The sequence below is a fragment of the Rhinatrema bivittatum genome, chromosome 8, assembly GCF_901001135.1.
Source record: "Rhinatrema bivittatum chromosome 8, aRhiBiv1.1, whole genome shotgun sequence".
Taxonomy (NCBI): domain Eukaryota; kingdom Metazoa; phylum Chordata; class Amphibia; order Gymnophiona; family Rhinatrematidae; genus Rhinatrema; species Rhinatrema bivittatum.
Window position 1 is genome coordinate 219,166,026 of NC_042622.1, and position 19,252 is coordinate 219,185,277.

General features: G+C 52.1%; 1 pseudogene; it reads left to right on the forward strand.

Moving 5' to 3' along the window:
- Positions 1 to 392: 392 nt before the first annotated feature.
- LOC115097491 lies at positions 393 to 18,760 on the forward strand (annotated as a pseudogene).
- Positions 18,761 to 19,252: the final 492 nt, after the last annotated feature.

Genomic DNA, 19,252 nt, shown 5'->3' on the forward strand with positions numbered 1-19,252 from the left:
CAGCCTAGACTCCCTTACTCTCCCTTCTAAACAGCTTTCTAACTTCCTGGAAGTGGCTGCATCCTTCAGAGACTGAGAGGGTACAGCAGCTTTTTTTTTTGGGGGGTGGGGGGGGGGGGCTATAGCTGAATTTTAGAGGGTGTGAACGCTTCGTGAGACGTGGCTCTGAATTTTGTTTTTTTTAAGGGGGCAGGCTTTGATTGGTGTGGGGAGGGCGGGGGAGAGAGAGATAATGGTGTGTGTGTGAGTGAGATATCCTGCTGTTCCTTTAAATCTGACTGCTGACTCGGCATGCTTGGGAGGTTGGCTGCCGAGGGTAATCCTGTCCCAGGCTCCACCCAGGATAATGTGTGTGTGTGTGGGAGCCAAGCTCTCAGTACCTCCCATACATTAAAGACCAGGCCTCCTCTGGAGCTGAGATCCAGGCAGGAACGCCAAGCTCCTCAGAATTCAAGGATTTACAGCCTCTGCTCTCACCCCAACCTTTGGAGCCTGGTAGCACTCTACTGCTTGGGCTACACTCTCTGTGTCTGGACTGCGGGCTATCACTACGCAGGCATTCAGGACTTACTGAGCCTGGTAAGTACTTTCTCATCCCAGGGAGCTCCTCTTCAGCGACAAGAATACAAGTCTGCTACCAGAAAAGATGATACTTTGTGGAGTTACTGGACTAACAGGAAGAATGATTCCATTCGGTACAGGAGCAGAGACCAATCACCAGCAAGTTGAATCTTAAGGAAAGGAAGGGTTTTATTCCTGCCCGTCCTCTCTAACCTCAGGAACCTGTGGTAGGGTGAGATCTTAGACTCGGAGCCGAGCCTCGGAACCAGGCCCTGGGCTGTACTGGATTTGAATTTAGATTTAATTACGACTTCAAATCTGACCTCAAGCCCAGTTGCAAATTCAGGTACACTGTGCAGGTCTCGGACTAAACCCTCTGGGGCAAAGTTGCTGTTCGTACATGTGGCTGACACCTAGGACCCCTCTGCCACAGGCTCTGGAATACTATTTCCAGTCCTTCTTTATGCCACAGCCTTTCTCCTTGCCTATACATAGTAACATAGTAGCGCCGGCAGAAAAAGACCAAATGGGCCATTCGGTCTGCCCAGCGAATTTCTTATGGTAATAACTGCCGCTCTGTGCAGGTTACCCCCCCCTGTGTTTCTGTTAAGGGTAGTACCTGCCGCACTGTGCTGGTTACCCCCATGTTTCTGTTAAGGGTAGTAACTGCCATTTGCTGCAGGTTACTCCCAAACCTTATGTTAAGGGTAGTAACTACCGCTCTGTGCTGGTTACCCCCATGTTTCTGTTAAGGGTAGTAACTACCGCTCTGTGCTGGTTACCCCCATGTTTCTGTTAAGGGTAGTAACTGCCATTTGCTGCAGGTTACTCCCAAACCTTGTGTTAAGGGTAGTAACTACCGCTCTGTGCTGGTTACCCCCATGTTTCTGTTAAGGGCAGTAACTGCTGCACTGTCCTGGTTACCCCCATGTTTCTGTTAAGGGTAGTAACTGCCGCACCATCCTGGTTACCCCCATGTTTCTGTTAAGGGTAGTAACTGCCGCACCATCCTGGTTACCCCCATGTTTCTGTTAAGGGTAGTAACTGACGTTTGCTGCAGGTTACTCCCAAACCTTGTGTTAAGGGTGATAACTGCCGCACTGTCCTGGTTACCCCCATGTTTCTGTTAAGGGTAGTAACTGCCGTTTGCTTCAGGTTACTCCCAAACCTTATGTTAAGGGTGATAATTGCCGCTCTGTGCCGGTTATCCTGTGTTTCTGTTAAGGGTAGTAACTGCCACTCGTTACAGGTTACCCCCATGTTTCTGTTAAGGGTAGTAACTGCCGCACTGTGCTGGTCACCCCCATGTTTCTGTTAAGGGTAGTAACTGCCACACTGTGCTGGTCACCCCCATGTTTCTGTTAAGGGTAGTAACTGCCGCACTGTCCTGGTTACCCCCATGTTTCTGTTAAGGGTAGTAACTGCCGTTTGCTTCAGGTTACTCCCAAACCTTATGTTAAGGGTGATAATTGCCGCTCTGTGCCGGTTATCCTGTGTTTCTGGTAAGGGTAGTAACTGCCACTCGTTACAGGTTACCCCCATGTTTCTGTTAAGGGTGATAACTACCACTCGTTGCAGGTTACCCCGTGTTTCTGTTAAGGGTAGTAACTGCCACTCGTTGCAGGTTACCCCAATGTTTCTGTTAAGGGTAGTAACTGCCACTCGTTGCAGGTTACCCCAATGTTTCTGTTAAGGGTAGTAACTGCTGCACTGTGCTGGTCACCCCCATGTTTCTGTTAAGGGTAGTAACTGCCGCACTGTGCTGGTTACCCCCATGTTTCTGTTAAGGGTAGTAACTGCCGCACTGTGCTGGTCACCCCCATGTTTCTGTTAAGGGTAGTAACTGCCACTCGTTGCAGGTTACCCCAATGTTTCTGTTAAGGGTAGTAACTGCCGCTCTGTGCTGGTCACCCCCATGTTTCTGTTAAGGGTAGTAACTGCTGCACTGTGCTGGTCACCCCCATGTTTCTGTTAAGGGTAGTAACTGCCACTCGTTACAGGTTACCCCCATGTTTCTGTTAAGGGTGATAACTACCACTCGTTGCAGGTTACCCCGTGTTTCTGTTAAGGGTAGTAACTGCCACTCGTTGCAGGTTACCCCAATGTTTCTGTTAAGGGTAGTAACTGCCGCACTGTGCTGGTCACCCCCATGTTTCTGTTAAGGGTAGTAACTGCCACTCGTTGCAGGTTACCCCAATGTTTCTGTTAAGGGTAGTAACTGCTGCACTGTGCTGGTCACCCCCATGTTTCTGTTAAGGGTAGTAACTGCCGCACTGTGCTGGTTACCCCCATGTTTCTGTTAAGGGTAGTAACTGCCGCACTGTGCTGGTCACCCCCATGTTTCTGTTAAGGGTAGTAACTGCCGCACTGTGCTGGTCACCCCCATGTTTCTGTTAAGGGTAGTAACTGCCACTCCTTGCAGGTTACCCCAATGTTTCTGTTAAGGGTAGTAACTGCCGCTCTGTGCTGGTCACCCCCATGTTTCTGTTAAGGGTAGTAACTGCCGCACTGTGCTGGCCCCCCCCCCATGTTTCTGTTAAGGGTAGTAACTGCCGCGCTGTGCTGGTTACCCCCATGTTTCTGTTAAGGGTAGTAAGTGCTGTTCTGTGTAGGTTACCCCCATGCCTAATGTTAAGGATAGTAATACTTAATGCAACCCAAGCAACTATCAAATCCATAATAAAATTGCTGCTAGCAACATTTTTAGTAGTGAGCAGCCTGCCTGGTCATTCAGACAAAGCTGCTTGAACTTGCTTTGCATTTGGACTTGGCCTTAAAAAGCAGTGCTGAACATAGACCCGTTAAAACCAGAAATGGAGGTGAATGTTAGCAGTTGTTCTGGAAAATGAGAAGGGGGAACGTCGAGGCTCTGGGCGGCGGGGGATAAAAGGAGGCGACGGGGAGTTAGCGAGAAAGGTGAAAAAGGGAGAGAAATCGAAAGGCAGAGATGGCGAGAAAGAGGGCAGCAAGGAGACAGAGGGAGGGAAGGGGAAGAGAGAGAGAGAGAGAGAGGCCGAGATGGAAAGGAGGTGACAGGCAGAAAAAGGCAGGGGGAGGTGGGGGATGGAGAAGGAGGTGGAAGGCACGGGGCTGTTGGTGCCTCAGCCGTGGACAGATGCTGCCAGCGATTACAGACTTCTGGGGAGGGAGAGAGAGAGAGAGATTCAGAGGAAGAATCTCGCCAGGCGGGGAGAGGGCGGCACAGAGGCCCTCAGGTGCTTTTCAGTGGCTGGCCTGCTATAAATATCTCGGCTCTTTGACGTCAGAGAAATGCCTTTTCCGTGCAAACAGAGTCGGAATGACGAACGCCAGGCACGAGATGAAAGCAGTCGCTGGCTTCTCCTTGTTGGCCTGCTGCTAAGTCAGGATGGGAAGGGAGGCAGCAACGGAAATCCGGGGACCTTACACCCAAGTTAGCTCCAGGTCGGGGATAAATGAACGACCCCCCCCCCCCCCCTCCCCCCTTTTCTCTTCAGAGCTAGACTGAAAGAAATAGTCGCCACCCAGTAACGAGGCATCAGCGCGCTTGGGCGGCTACTGGAGAGATCTTCGGGGCTCCTAGTGCCGCGTTAGTCCAGGGCTAGGATGCGAGCACCTCTTTGCGACGTGGGCCCCCCCCCCCCAAGACAAGCCCCAGCTCCGCCGCCAAACACTGGCCAGGACATTACAGGCTGTAAAGCTTGCATCAAGGCTATGGGGGAGTAATATGCATGTGCTACTGGATTCTTTGCAGGTCCTGATCCATTGGTCCGAGCTAGATTAGAATCCATCTACCATGAAGGCTGCAAAGTTAATCTATAATCAGATTTTAATATCTTAACCCAAAACTAAGACTGTAAGGAGGAAAGGCAGACTTCTTGTGAGAGTCTCCATAAAATCTGGCAAACGACTCTTAGAATCGCTTCACCTCTCCCATAAAACCTCCCACCCAGCACAGAACAACGGGGTGCAATCCCCTCTATCCCGCCACCTCTTTCTGCAGCTGTCAAATGCCAGCCGTAGTTTGGTCGCCTGGACATTCCGCAGAGTCTGTTGTGCTATAGCGCTCTCGGTCAGCCTGATGGGCATTTCAATACCTGGCAAAATATATTTTTTATTGAATTTGAACACAAAATGCTTGATACACCCCCTCCCTCCCGCAGGTGGTGAAACTGTGCATAGCTCTTTTCCAGGGTTGTAAGCACCACTTCAGCAGTATAATTGTAATCTATTAAGCATACAGCAGTATTAAAAAAAAATCATCCTCGGGTACTGCTGAGTCCGGCAATAATACACAAAAACATTTCTGGGTGTCACCTCTCACCTGTGTTGCAATATCTCATCTTGACCCTTCAGTAAGTCATTAGACAGCGGCTACTGTAGCCGGTAGCTCTCTGACAGGCGTCCTTCCTGCTGCCTGTTTACTGCTGGTTTATAAAAACAAAGGAAACATTTCAATAATGTTGGAAGGGGGGTGGATTTTTTTTTTTTTTATTTTCCAGCGTCGCTCTTAGAGGAATGTAGCAGCTGTGAGGAGAAGTGTATTCCTATTGCTATTGTGAAATAATCTGGCATTCTCCTCTGGAAAAGAGCACAAGTTACTGTTACTAAACACTGTGCTTCCTGCCAGCTCTGATCACTTCTCAGCTCTTCTCGCCATTTTCTGTTCGCCTCCTGTTTTACGTCAGCAGAGGGCGCCCTCGAGTTGCTGACTCATTCCGAGCAGCTTTCTAAGGGGGTAACATCCCCCATACGTCAAAGTTCAACAGAAATCACAAGGATTCAGGGCTAAATGCCCTGTTCTAGGCGCACAATGTAAAATCAGCGTCATTGTTCCCGAAGGTTTCTACCAAGAAACATTTATTAGGAGCCAGAGAAGAGTAAACCTAGGTGGCCCCAGAGATTCTCCTCCTTGCAATGTGGCAGTGTCGGAGTACACACCCCGGGGCTCTGCCAGGATGTGCAGATCTGTTGTAATCTCTCCGGTTGCTGTATAGGCACGTCACTAGCTGACGCTCCTTCCTGCTGTGGGGAAGGCGGATGAAGCACACTTATGAGCATTTACCGCTCAGATCGTTTAAGGTCAGCAGCACAGTCATCTGGGCTGAACAGGAAAGGCAGTACTGGAGATCTGACCGCAGCAAAGACGTGAGGCACGAAAACAATTAAACGTGCAGCGCTCCCGCCCGCCTCCCACTGTTTCAATCCAGCTGGCGCGGAGAGACCTGGCTCACTTTAACGCGCCCCTGGGATAGGTCTTTTATTTCTTCCCTTATTATTTCTCCACAAATGAGTTGGAACCTTTTATTTCTCAGTGCAAGCGCTCCTGTGCTATCGGCCTCCTCATGTCCCTAGCATCTTCCTCCGAGACAATATAGTGACAGCACAGCCACCGGGCCGGAATAAAGCGTAAATAGGAAGGTGCCCCCCGAGCCCAGCGGATCCTGCCATTTACATAAAGCTCTTTGTTGTGAAGCGAGTAGATTATGAATGGCTTTAAAATGCAAAGGGGCGGCACTGCCCGCCCGCTCATTCCTATTGGTCTGCCCTTCCCTGGTAGGCGTGGCCTACGCCCAAGGCTTGCGGCAGCCCCAGCCACGTGGGGAAGCGCTGAGTTGATGCTGATAGGCGGGATGTTGCAGGTCTGGGCTCGCAGAGCGCAGCGATTGGCCGATGGAGCGGTTCCAGGAGAGGGGGCGGGCTCGAGCGCTGTAGAAACGTTGATACATTGTAACTTTTTTTTGTTACTTTCACCCCGGAGCTCTGGGCTGCAGCGGCGCGTGCACCGGGCTCTTGCGCCGCCGCTCCCCGGGCTGCGGAGCGGCAAGTGATAGCTTCCTGTCTCTACTTTCCCTTTCTTGTCCCAGGTCAGCGAATGGACCAGCAGCCCAGTGCCAGGAGCTGCAGCCGGGGCGCCGCCGCAACCTGCGAGGCCGTCGCCAACGAGCCCTCCATGAATTTATCCATTCACACGACCACCGGCACCCGCTATGAGCTCTCTGTGCCCGCGGAGGAAACGGTGGAGGGCCTGAAGAGGCGGCTGTCGCAGAGGCTGAAAGTCCCCAAGGAGCGACTCGCCCTGCTGCACAAAGAGAGGTGAGTACGGGAGCTGGGAGAGGCTCGTCCTGGGGGTGGGATGCATAGGGGGATTGCTCGGCCCGCCGCAGGGCTCCTTCCTTCCATGAAGAGAGCCGGACACTGCGCACATCGCTGGTAGGTTTCCTGGATCTTCCGGGTCTGGGAAGCTCCTTTGTTTGATCAGACGGGCTTTCCTGTGCACGGAAGATGGGAGGGGGCAGGCAGGCACTTTTACCATCGCTAGATGAACTCGCCCCTCCTCCAAAAACCGAAAGCGGCAGCTGGAGGAAGATCCCAGCCTAGATGCGGCTGAAGGCTGCGGGGCTGCTTCGCTTCTTACTGGAAGGAGCCTGCCCGGGATCTCCAGTAATTGGAGCACTGTTACTGGTACCTGGAATACCACAGTGGATGGTTCGATCCCAACAAAGGCTGATCCCGTCCTGCTTTGACCCCAATGTGTGCTTGGATTCGGAGCGATCCCCCCCCCCCCCTTTAAGAACTGGCAGGAGTCCTGGAGCATACGTGCAATGAGGTAAAACCAGGACTGGGTCACGCTGACCCGCAGTGATGGAGTCCATGGTGACAGGACTGATTGATGTGCAGAAACCTTCATTGGCCCCATTTTCTCTTTCAGTCGCCTAAATTCTGGAAAACTACAGGACTTGGGGGTGACAGAAGGTAGCAAACTTACTCTGGTCCCTACGGTGGAAGCTGGCCTAATGGTAAATGCAGGTTTTTTTTTTTCTTGTATGGCTCATCTGAAAGTTTAGTAGCCGGACTTTAGGCTCTCTTGTGCTGGAGGAGAGCCTTCATGCCCTGATCCTAACGGGGTCTGCTTTTTTTTTCTCTCTCTCTTTCTCTCTCTTAGTCCCAGGCTTCTAGACCGGAGCAGTCGGTGATCCAGGCCTTGGAGAGCCTCACTGAGACTCAGGTAAGAGACTGGCACGACTCTGCAGGCTCTCTGCCACCTTCCCTCTCTCTCCCTCCCCCAATGATTTTGGGGCCCTCTGTTTGAGAGAGTGGGCTCTTGCCTCTGAAAGTAAATCTGGCCATGTACTGTATGACTTAATCTCATGGAGGGGGGCAAAGAGCATGATACCACAGGCTCCAGAGAGCTTTTAATGAGTATAAAAAGTGCATTTTATTTAGTTATTTAGTTTGTTCATCTGTTTTTACTTTGCCTCCTCCATTTTCTGAGATTGATGGTAGGGGGATTCTTTTTTTTTTTTAAATTAGTAAAATGAACAAAGAGCGTCTCAGGTTTGGAGGTGGGCTTTGTTTTAAATTCGTAAATAAGACCAGCAGCTAAATTTGCTTGGTATAATCCCTAGGTTCTGTTTCTTGAGAATTTTTAAACCCCACCCCCCTGGTTTTCCTGTGGTTTTGGCTTTGGGTTCATTCAGGGTCTGCTTAACTGGATCGGGGAGTGACTTCTGTCTGATTGGTAACTGGGTTTGGGGGGGGGGGGGGGGGTGTGTGTGGCGAAAGAGCCCAGACTTGGCTGCATCGCCGGTCCTGGCCTCTGCTGACCTTTTATTGTGTGCTGGCTAAAGCTGGGGGAAGGGGCGGGAAAACGATCTTCAGCTAGGTGCAGAGTTCACCTTTTCACCCTCCACCTTCAGCCGCTTTCAGTACTTTATCCTCCATCTGATGCCTCTACCCCCTTTTATCTGGTTTAAATGTTATGGTGGGATTATTTGATTGCATGCTGTCAGGTTTTTTTTTTTTTTTTTTTACTTCCGGATTTTTATTTTTTTTTTTTGTAAAATATTTTGCCTGACTTAACAAAGCTTTTGGAGAATATTTCAGATTTGGAGGGGAAGGAGAGCTAAAAAGGAAGACTAACCTGGAAACAGTTACTAGCCTAGACTGGAAAATGAGGCCCTAGTGAGGTTACCACATTCTGCAATCCTGGGGAATCTGAGCAGATGGCCCCATTCACTTCTGTTTTTTTTGTTTGGTTTTTTTTTTTTTTGGTTTGTTTTTTACCCTTTAGTTCTTTGGGTAATTGGAATTTTAGTGTTTGGAGCCCATCTCAAGGTCTTGAGATTACAGGACATGTGTGACTGAGGATCTAGCACAGGATTTGTATCCCCTCTCTGTAGGGGGGGGGGTGGGGAGACTAGGACTTATGTCAATGAGGCACTAGCACAGGATGTGTGTCCTCTCGGGGAGGGGGTGGGTGGGGAGCAGGGCTTTTGTCAGTGAGGCACTAGCACAGGATGTGTGCCCTCTGTGGTGGGGGAAGCAGGGCTTGCTTGCGTGAGCGAGGATCTGGCACCGGATGCATCCCGTTCTTGGGGTGGGGGTAGAGCGGTACTTGATTTGAGGACCTGGCACAGAATGGATCCCTCTTGGGGTTGGTGATGGCGGTGGTGGCGGCAGGGCTCATGTGCTGCCGGGGTAGTTGCGTTCCCACGCTTGCCTCCGCTCTACATGCAAATAGCTTCTGAGAAATGACTTTACTCACACATAGCAGGCCAGGGAGGGATGTGCAGTTCTCGCTCCAGGCTGTCTGGGGCAGGGATGGAAGGAAGCAGTTTTTAATCACTTTAGCAACATCTGAAGTTCCTCTTTGTCCTCTCTTTTTTTTTTTTCTTTTTCCCTTGCTGTGAATCTCCCCTCGGAGTCTCTTTGCAGGGGTGTAGCCTCTCTGCCTTGGGTTTGCTCCAGGCATTCCCTGGTTGTTTGCTGAGGCTGGGAGCAGGGAGCCACCCGGCTCTGGTCCGCAGGCCAGATTCTGCACATTCCAGGGTTGAGCTCACAAGGATTTATTGATGCAGGAACGTCCAGCCCTGAGCGCTTTCTGCTGCTTTGAAATCCAGTGTTTCAGGGAATGCACCCAGTCAGTGGCTCCTTCCTGCTCTGCGAAGGGGGCTGCAGCAGCAAGCAGATGCCAGGAGTAACAAGATGACCATGAGAAACCTGAGGGGGTGGTCAAGAGAGGCCCAGGGCAGGATTCCTGTCCCGGGTCCTTGCCTGTAGGTGCAAGCAGAGGACATTCCTCTTCCCTCTCCTGCGCGCTGCTTCAGCTCTAAGTGTTCCTGTATGTACCGGCCACTTCAGCCACCTCCTGTAACTTTTTCTCTTTATGGGGGGGGGGAGCACAGGGTGGGGTGAACGGTGCTTGAGGATCTGCTGTGGCTTGTGGCATGCCATTTACCTACGGAAATCCACCAGCGATCTGCATTTTCCTGACATTTTGGTCCTGGTTCTGTGCTGACGACACGAACAAAGGAAGACAGAGAGGGCTCTGCCCCTCCCCCCCCCCCCCCCGGGCTTCTGAGTTGCTCCAAAGGGCACGGGCCGACCTCCTGCTCTTGGTGCTGGGATCCGGTTTCTTTCCGGGGGGGGGGGGGGTTTAATGATATAATAATATTTGGTGCTGTTAGGAGAGCGACAGTTCTGTAGGTAGCTTGTGATGTCAAGAGGAAGGGCCCGGGTGAAGTCGATCAGGAGCGCACTTTACAACCCTCACCGTGCCAAAGCCCGTAAAAGGGGGCCGCGGCAGAGCTCTGGACGGTATTTGTGGGACTCCCGGGAAACGCGGCCCCCCCCCCCACCACACACACCAGGAGTGCAGAATCCTTAATGGCAGGCAGATTGGTAAAGGAGACCCGTGGAGGAGAGAGAGAGAGGGGGGAGGGGTAATAATCGAGGACAATTAATTCTGTTTGTTTAGCTTCGCCGGCCTATTTGTTCTGGTCTTTGTTTGCAATCGGAGTTTCACGGAGGGGGGAAGCAGCAGCGGCAGCCGCCGGCTCTGTGACAATCAGCCCAGGCAGCCCTGCTCCCCCCACCCCCCCCAGCCCTAGGGAAGAGGGGGAGGTTAGCCGAGGAGAGATGCAGAGTGTGTGACTCACAAGCACTTCTGAGAATCCCGGGGACAAGCTGTCATTTTATCTTCAGGTCTGATTTTACAGAACTGCTGGGGGAGGCTAAGTCGGTTTGTTTTTTGGGTTGGTTTTTTTGTTTTTGTTTTTTTTAAAGAAGCATAACCCCCCCCCCCCCCAGGCTCTAAGTCCCTGAATCAAACCTTTAGCTTGTCGGAAAGAGGAATTTAGCACCGTTAGATGCAAGTTCTCCCTAATCCCGGTTATTTTGCTGCTTTTGCCGTTTTGGGGATGGGGAGTTTGAGCCCTTTCTGTAATCTTTGCATTGTTCTCATTTCCAGAATTTAACTGAAAATTGGGTGCAGGTCAATTTCCCGGAAACGCAGGACAAAAGGGCAAGAGAGAGAGAGTGTGAGACAGCAAGCTTGGGGGAGACGAGGGAGGGTGGGCAGGCAGCCTGAGGGGAGATGGGGGAGAAATGCAGTGTTAGGGGGGGTCGCCCTGGGAGGGAGGGAGAGGAGGAGATATGGAAGGGGGCCCCAGTGTCCTTTTCCTGCAGCTTGCCCAAGGAGGTTTGGTGCTCTGATTTCAACCCCTTGCACCCCCTCGGGTCCCAATTTTCTATGCTTGCGCTGCAATCTGGACGATACCTTGTGCGGAGGTCTCGGGGTGGGGGATCTGAGCTGAGCCGGGGTCCAGGCTGTGTCAGGACATGGGCTGGGGGTGGTGTATAATGCTAGGCAGAGTCTCGGGCTAGTAAGGCTGCAATGAGGGAGAAGGCTGGGATTGTTGGAGTCTATTCAGTGTCTGGGGGGGGGGGGGGGGCTGGGGGCTTGAGTTTTGCATCCTGAGTGGCGGATGCGCATTCAGTGCTTTTATTGTGGATGGTTCTAGTGGGCCCTGATGGGGCTCGTGAAAGCCTTCCGCCTTGAGGGTCGGCGTGCGATGCCTGGCTCTGGAGAAGGAGGGGGTCTCTGATCCTCCGTAAGTGAAAAGGATGGCTGCAATCAGCCTTTCAGAGATTAAAGTTGTGGGTTTCAGGTCGCCTGTTTTTGGCAAGTGGTTTATAGGGGATATGGGGTTGCAGGGGGGTAGCAGCGGCCTTTGCATTTATTTATTTATTTTTTGCTGTGCCTTCTCATTTTGGGTTTTTACAATCTTTACACTTTTGTCCAGTTGGAAGCGATGCTGTCTCTGCAGAGAGGGTTTGGTGAGGGGCAGGGACTGGGTGAAAGAACCCTTGTGTTTGGCCTTTCTCAAGTATCTGCCAGGTTTTTTTTTTCTTGTGTTTTTTTTTTTTGTGGGGAGGGAGGGTGAAGCAGGGGCATCCTGGGACCCCCCTAGTCATCAGACAAAGGCATGGAAGGAGAGGCCCATGAATGGGACAGGCCTGAGAGGGTTATCTCTCTGGAATGTGCTAAGAGCTCCTTGAGCAGGAAGCAGTGGCCCAGATGAGAGAGAGAGTGGGAGGGGGCTGGGCCTGCACTGCTGAAGAGTAGGAGGGGAGGTGCAGTCCTCCGGGGGCCCCCCCCCCCCCCAGATCCTCCCAGAGCAGATGGCAGAATATTTTAAGGTGTGTGGAGTGGATGGGGGAGGGGGGCTGCACTTTAATCTGTGGTCCATTTTTTTCTGCTGAGTGGGGAGGGGGGGGAGGGGTTACAAGGGGAAGAGGGGCCTGATGCATCTGTCCTGGGGTGGAGGATGGGCGGGTGGAAGCCTGCGTTTTTGTTGAGATGCCCCGGTGATTGAGGAAGGCTCCGGTATTCGATGGGCGAGCTGAAGGTGCTGCAGACTGTCCCTTGATTGGGGGGGGGGGGGAGAGGGGATTGGGGGTTTAACTACACTACCACCCTGGTGCTCACAGCTTCTCTACAAACCCCTTTCCATCATTTTACCATACTCTAAACCAAAAAAAAAAAAAAAAAAGCTTCTTATTCTTGTAGTTTCGGCCTACCTTTCCTTTGCAGTCTCCCTTTCTGCTCCTTGATGTATTTGCCCCTGCCGCATCCTCCTCACTACCTTTTATCCCAGGATGTGGCGTCTCCACGCTTCTGTCGTCGTCCCCCCCGGCTGCTGTTTTCCTGCAGTGGGTTGGAGGATCTGCAGACGTGGCCTTCCCCTCCGTATGGGCCAGGGCTGGCCTTAAGCCTTGGGGGGGGAAGGGGACACGGCACCCTGTGTGTGGTCACTTGGGCCCCCTTAAACTAGCCCCGTGGGTGTAATACAGGCCACCGGTGCTGCTGCCCCGACCCTTCTGAACTTTTCTATGTATCTTGGTACCTCTCGGCTGTCTCTCTGCGGTGTGGGGGAGGGTAAGTGGGAATCCTAAGCTTAAAGGGCTCCGCTGCTTAACCTACCCCCCCCCCCCCCCCCCCAGCCCTTGCTCCTTTTGAAAAGCGCTGTCCCTTTTTTGGGTTTGATTCTTTGTGGGGCTGGGACTGACGCGGCAGAGGGTGGTGGTCTGTGACCTTTACGGCACCACTGTCTCCACTGCCTGAGTACAAAAAAAAAAGGACTTTATATATACATCGTTGTTTAGTAGAAATATCTGGAGGGGAGGGGCCCTGGAGCACAAGGTTTCTTGGTCTCTGTATCAGGTCCACGGGGAAGCACGTCTGTCTGTCTGTCTGAATCTACATCCCTGGCTAGGACTGGACCTAGTGACACAGGCCACTTTTCTCTAAAGTCCATCCATCGGTTAAGAAGGGAGAATGCGCCTCCTGCTGGTTACACCGTAATAACTGTTAATGGCAATTTTAAATATCTCTCGCCATCAGAGGGGGGGAGGTCCTCATGAACTCAGCAAACAGACCCCTGCTTCAGGGAGGGAGGCTGCACCAAACCACCTCCTACTTGACTGGGGGCTCTGGGGTGGGGGTGTGGAGATTGTGATAGGGGGCGGGGGAGGGTTCTTTGTACACGGGAGGGGCTAGCGGGCAGCAGAGGCTAGCGGGCAGCATGTTTTTTTTTGGCTCTTCCTTGACAGGTGGAAAACCTCAGGACAGATCTGTGCTCTGACTTCAGGCTAGACTGGAGGGGTTTGTAAGCTTCATCTGTAGACTGATAACACCTGCTTGCTTTGTCCTCTCCCCAAACCGGAGATGTTCATCTCTTCCTGAAATATTGCTGTCTTCCGCTTTCCCCAAGGGGAATCTGCGGCAGGAAGATAACTAAAGCTGAGCGATTATGGCAGTGACACCTCCCATCATTTTTTTTTTTTTTTGTGGATTGCAGCTCTGAGGTGATAGCACAGGCCCTCAGCAAGGGCAGATTAGAGCTCCCCCCTTATGAACGGTGGGCAGAAGTATCCCTTCTGTCCCTCTCTGCATGGATAGGCAGTGTAGAGCGGGTCTGCTGACTAATGTAGCACCACTTGCATTGTTCGGGATCTGGTGCAAGCGTGGTGTTAGTAGGTTAAGGGTAGGACGATGTCCCGGCTGCAGCAGAGAGACCAGACAGGACAGTTGGCTTGTAATTTGTATCAGAATGCAGCTTTAAGTCCTTGCCTTTTCTTTTCTTTTTCACTAGGTCAATGACTTTCCTGTCTGGAAGGTCTCCCTTGACCCTTGCCCTTCGTGTTGGAGATCACATGATGTTTTGTCCAGCTCCAGCTGGCCGCTCAGCAGTCGGGGAATCAGCTGCAGCATCGCCACGTGATGCCAGTCACGGGGAGCCCCGGGGGCCTGCTGCTGCTCCTGCTCACTACAGAAACCTTCACAGTGCCACGGGTTCTGGCTTTTCCCGCATCCCTGCACCTGCCTGCCAGCAGAGTCCTGCACAGTCTGCAGCCAGCGCCCCCATGTACTGCAGCACTGCTCACCCTTCTCCAATCACTGCCAGCACCTTTCGGTCCCATGGAGCCAGCAGTACTGCTTCCTCGTGCTCCCAGGTGAGTAGCCAGTGAGGCAGATAATCCCAGCTTATGACTTCACACTGGGCCTTTTTCTGTGACTGAGATGGGGGACGGTCTGTGTAATGGTCTGAGCATGCCGGCTCGGCTCTGAATTTTGTCATTTGCAAAAGCTGCGTTTTTAACTTTGGAAATCCTCATATTGCACGCTGTGGTTGTGTCAGTCATAACGCCCTGGTCATTTGGTCTTCACGTGATCATTGCTCTCCCTATAACATTTTATAGCGGGGCATGGTTTTGCAGGAAAATCCTGCTCCTATGCAGGCTCCTGGTCATGCTGTCACATATAGGAGGGTTTCTGTACTCTTGTATCTATTGGGATGTGTGCAAGGTTTGGGGATGAGTCTTATTTTTTTTTTTTTTTTTTTTGGAGGGTTTTACAAATGTTCCCTTGAGCTCTCTGTTTCTCCAAAAGCTGATTTATTTTATTTATTTATTTGTTTATCTTTCATGTTTGGGCAGGTGGACTGCAGCTCCAGCGTCAGCTCCCAGCAGTAGTAATGTCACATCCCCAGCCAGCCGATCCCGCAACCACTGGTGCTATCATCGAAAGCTTTGTTAACCACGCTCCAGGAGTCTTCTCGGAACCTTTTCTGGTAAGTTCATGTCTGTTTTTAAATTAAAACCTTTGAAATGTAGAGAGAGAGAAGCATAGGCCGCTTGCAGAGCTCTCACGGCACACAAGCTGCTGGACCTTTATTAGATGAACAGGATACAATTTTGAGAATAAGAGTCATGTCTGTTTTCACTGTTTTTCTTTTAGTTGATGAGCTCAAGTGATTTTCTGGCAAGCCCAGGGAGTCTTGGGATGTCACTGAGCGGCTTGTTGTTTTCTCTTCCCAGGCACTTTTGCATCCAAACTGCCAAGACAGCACTGGCAGGCCACGGCGGGACATTGGCCACCATCCTCCAAATTCTGAATGACCTCCTTAGTGCCACCGGCATTACCAGGGCATGCCGCAGTCGCTGACTCAGCTGCGCTGCCAGACACAGTGTACCCCCTCGTCGCCCCGCCCCCATCCCCGCCTGCCACAGAGCTCCTCGCAACAAAATCTACCTCAGCAAGACCGCAACAGCACAGCCCTTGCACTCTGTGCTCCGAATGTGTAAACCAGCAGGTAAGCAGGGGGGGCTACCCGGTCTTCTGCAAGGGGGGGGGAGACCTTTCTCCTCACGCACAGAGTGGCTGTAGCCATGGGTCTGGGTTGGGTGGTCCTTCCCTGACCTTGGTTAAATATCGCCTTGGTTTTTTTTTTTTTTTAAACAAATACATACAACAGACAAAAAAAAAAGGTGAACAACTGATGCAATTACGCAACATAACATCAATGAGCACTCGTGGCTTCCATAAAACACAGAAGTAACAGACGGCCTGAAAAAAAAAAAAAATTGCATTCTCTCTCTGAATTTGACCTTGAGAGTAGTAGCACCAAAGGGGGTACAAAAACCTCCCCCAAACTGAATCATATTTTTCCTTTCCCCCCCCCCCCCCCCCCTCCATGAATATGTGAGGTTTTCAGTACTCGTAATTTCCACCAACTGCTTTTGTGCATCGCGTGCAGGAAGGGGGGTGCTTTTTCCAAACCAAGGCTTTTGTAGTATGTGGAGCAGCCGAGCAAGAGATCAATATTGCAATAAAAATCCTCCATAATCCCAGAATTGGTACAAGTGAGAGATCACAAGACAAATAGCTTTAATATCTGCCTCCACTTCTCCCCGCCACGAGGATACCAATAGGCAAGTCCCCCATGTGTAAAGGTTTCCCCCCCCCCCCCCCTAGGCATCTCCTCTGTTTCTGAATCACTGTACGCAGTGTTCTATATCTGGGATTTTTGGACTTTTGAGAGAGCAGCTGAAACAGTTTTTATTTCTACCCCAAGGCCCTGTCTCCTTCCTGCTCCATTCACTCAGTCCTGCACCCAAGGCTGATTTATGTCCCCTGCACCCCTAGGTGCAGGATGTTGAGCACCCCCCCCCCCCCCCAGCACTACTTTTCATCTGCTGAACATGTGGTACTGGTGGGTCCTGCGTGACCATGGAGCCCTGTACGGGTCAGGCTGAAGCTGGCGGAAGAGGACAGATGATAAACGCTGTTCTCCTCTTGTTCCTGTGAGGGCGGGCGGGGAGGCTGCAGTGCACGTGCGCCATGGTGCATGCCTGCTGTGAAATGCAGGTCCTGGGTCCTCGGAGACTGCTGCGGTCTGTGCAGCTCTCGCCCTGCATTTCACATTGTGCCTGGGACAGAGCTGGAAGAGGCACGGGGGGGGGGGGGGGGGTGGCTTGAACTGGAGTGCACTGGGTCCCCTTGGTTGGCTGGGGGGGGGGGGGTGGAGACCCCTTGCTTGGCTGGCCGAGGGATGGCATGATGTGTCGGATGCGTTTACTGAAGATTAGGTGTTTTGAGTTTATGCTCCTCGGGCACCAGCCTGTGGCTTGTAGGAATGGGAATAGATTTTTATGAATGGATCATTAGCGTTTCTCTGCTGCTTCTGTCTTTTCAATGTAATCTGTACTGTCTCTTGGATACAATGTGTATTTTCTCTCCTCTTCCTCCTCCTCCTCCTCTGCTTGCTGCGGTGGAAGCCCAAACAAAGGCCCCATTCAGAGCTGGTGAATGGGGTCGGGTTCCAGTTGCATTCCGGCTGCCCCGCTGCAGGAAGCTGCAGACCCCGGGACACTACACAGGGGGACGGGCAACAGTGCAGTCATCCAGCCAAAGAGATTACAAACTGCCTTCTGCCCAATGATTAAGGGTGGGGGGGTTGGAGAATTTGGCTAGCACCTTATTAATTTTTTTTTTTCCCTCTCTTCCGCCTTGCTGTCTTCACGTCCTGCCTAACCTCTGTCCCGGGGCCTGGGTACTCTGGTGGTGCCCGGTCTCTGTACTCCCCTGCTTGCCGGGCTGTGTTTCTGGGCATTGTTTACTGAAGAGGAGGTGCTGTAGTACAGAACAGCAGAGCTTCCTGTAGAACTGCCCCCCCCCCCACCTTCTACGCCCACGTGTCGCGTGACTGGGCTTCGTCTCAGCTGTACTGTCCTTGTTGGAAAATCTCCCACAGGCTGCCTATGAACAGAGTTGTGGGGTTTTTTGTTTTTTTTTTTTTTAGTGGTAGGGAGCTTTGAACTCTGACCCCATGCAGCACTCTACAGCGGGGAAGGTTGATGTGAAGGGGAAGGCAGCTCACTGGCTCATCCTGCCCCTGCAACATAGGTTGCTGCATCGCCCCTCTATTTTTAATTATACCAGCAATGAGGCTAAAGCTTGAAAAGCAAAAATTTGTGGGGGGTTTTTTTTGGGTTGAGCTTCTGCAAGGATGGTAAATGACCCGGTCCTTTCCGGTCCTCGCACTGCAAGTACCACACTGAATTGGGAAGGGGGCTGGCATGGAGACCAGAGACCTAGCAGTCCACACAGATCATCCGTCATTACTTTTTTTTTTTTAAATGTATATTTCATCCATCCCTCTCCTGCTTGCACGATCACGTGAAACCCTTTTTCCCTTGCTTGTTTTTGCAGGTGACCGCTTGCGGCAGACCGAGAACCGCGCCACCCGTTGCAAGGTGGAACGGCTGCAGCTGCTGATGCAGCAGAGGCGCCTGCGCAGGAAGGCGCGGCGGGACGCCCGGGCCCCTTACCCCTGGCTTCCGAACCGCAAGTCCAGCCGCACCAACAGCAATAGCAGCGCCTCCAGCGAGGGCAGCCTGGACTTGGACTTTGAGGACTCCGTGTGGAAAGCGGAGGTGAAAGCGGACATGAAATCGGAGTTTGTGGTGGCGTAACGGCGACTGCAGGAGAGGGGGGGGGGAGAGAGCATGCGGCCTTTCCTGGGTTTCAGGGACCAGTCCTGCTGTGCTGCCCGGGGGCCCCGTTCAGCCAAGACACGCTCGTCACAGCGGCTGGCAGCTCTTTTTTTTTTTTTGTTGTTTTCGGTTTTTAGTTTCTAGGACTGTAAGAGACGCGCAGCACTCGGTTACATGGACCATGCCAATTTTTGTTTCTAAAGATGAAATAGACTGAAGAACTGTAAACAAACGAGGCTTGCCTTAGAGAGAGTGGAGCCCGTGCAGAGGCCGAGACTGGTAGCCTCTCCCTTGGCAAGAGGAGTGTGTGTGGATGTGCTGCTGCGGTCTCTGGAAGCCCGGCCTGGGGTGGCGGGGGGGTAGCTGGTGATGCTGCATCTGTCGCCCGGCCCCCCTCCCCCTTGCCCCTCCATATGTAGCATTATTCACCGACAGGCGTGTCCAGGTTCATTGCACTTTCTGTGGGTGTGCGGCAGGAGGTGGCAGCAGCTGAGCCCCCTGCTTCCCTCCCCCCCCCCCCACCCTGAGAGCGATGTAGGGTTGGGCTTTTTAATTCTTGCTGTCTTGTGCGCTCACATGTTTATACTGCCCTGGTTTCTAACTGTATGTCGGGCTTTTTGTCCTTTCCTAGTGCTCAGCCTGTGTGTGTGTGTTTGGGGTTTTTTCTTTTTTTTTTTTCCTTTCCTTTATCTAAAAGTGTCTTTTTTTTTTTTTTGTCCAGCTTGTGCCCAGCCTCTGGCTGCTCGGCACAAGCTGTAGCAATGGCTCCAGGCTAGAGTTCGGCTGCCGGGGTTGTGAGACCTGAGGGTGAGGAATAAGCTGAACACAGTGGGAAGTTATCTCGTCCTGCTGGGAGGGTAGCGTAAAGTGACTGAAATAAGTCTTGGGTTGGCACCAATGAACAGGAAGGTCAGAATCTCTCTCTGCTGAAAATCTTGTCATAGACACCCTTGCTTTTGTGGGGCTCTCTGTATGAAAAGGGGGGGGGGCCCTCTTGCCTTTGGTTTTCATAGAAAGGTGACAGCACTTTGCCTGACTGACAGCTCCAGCACCTGCCTGCAGCCAGGCTCTCTCCCTCTTCTTGCCTTGA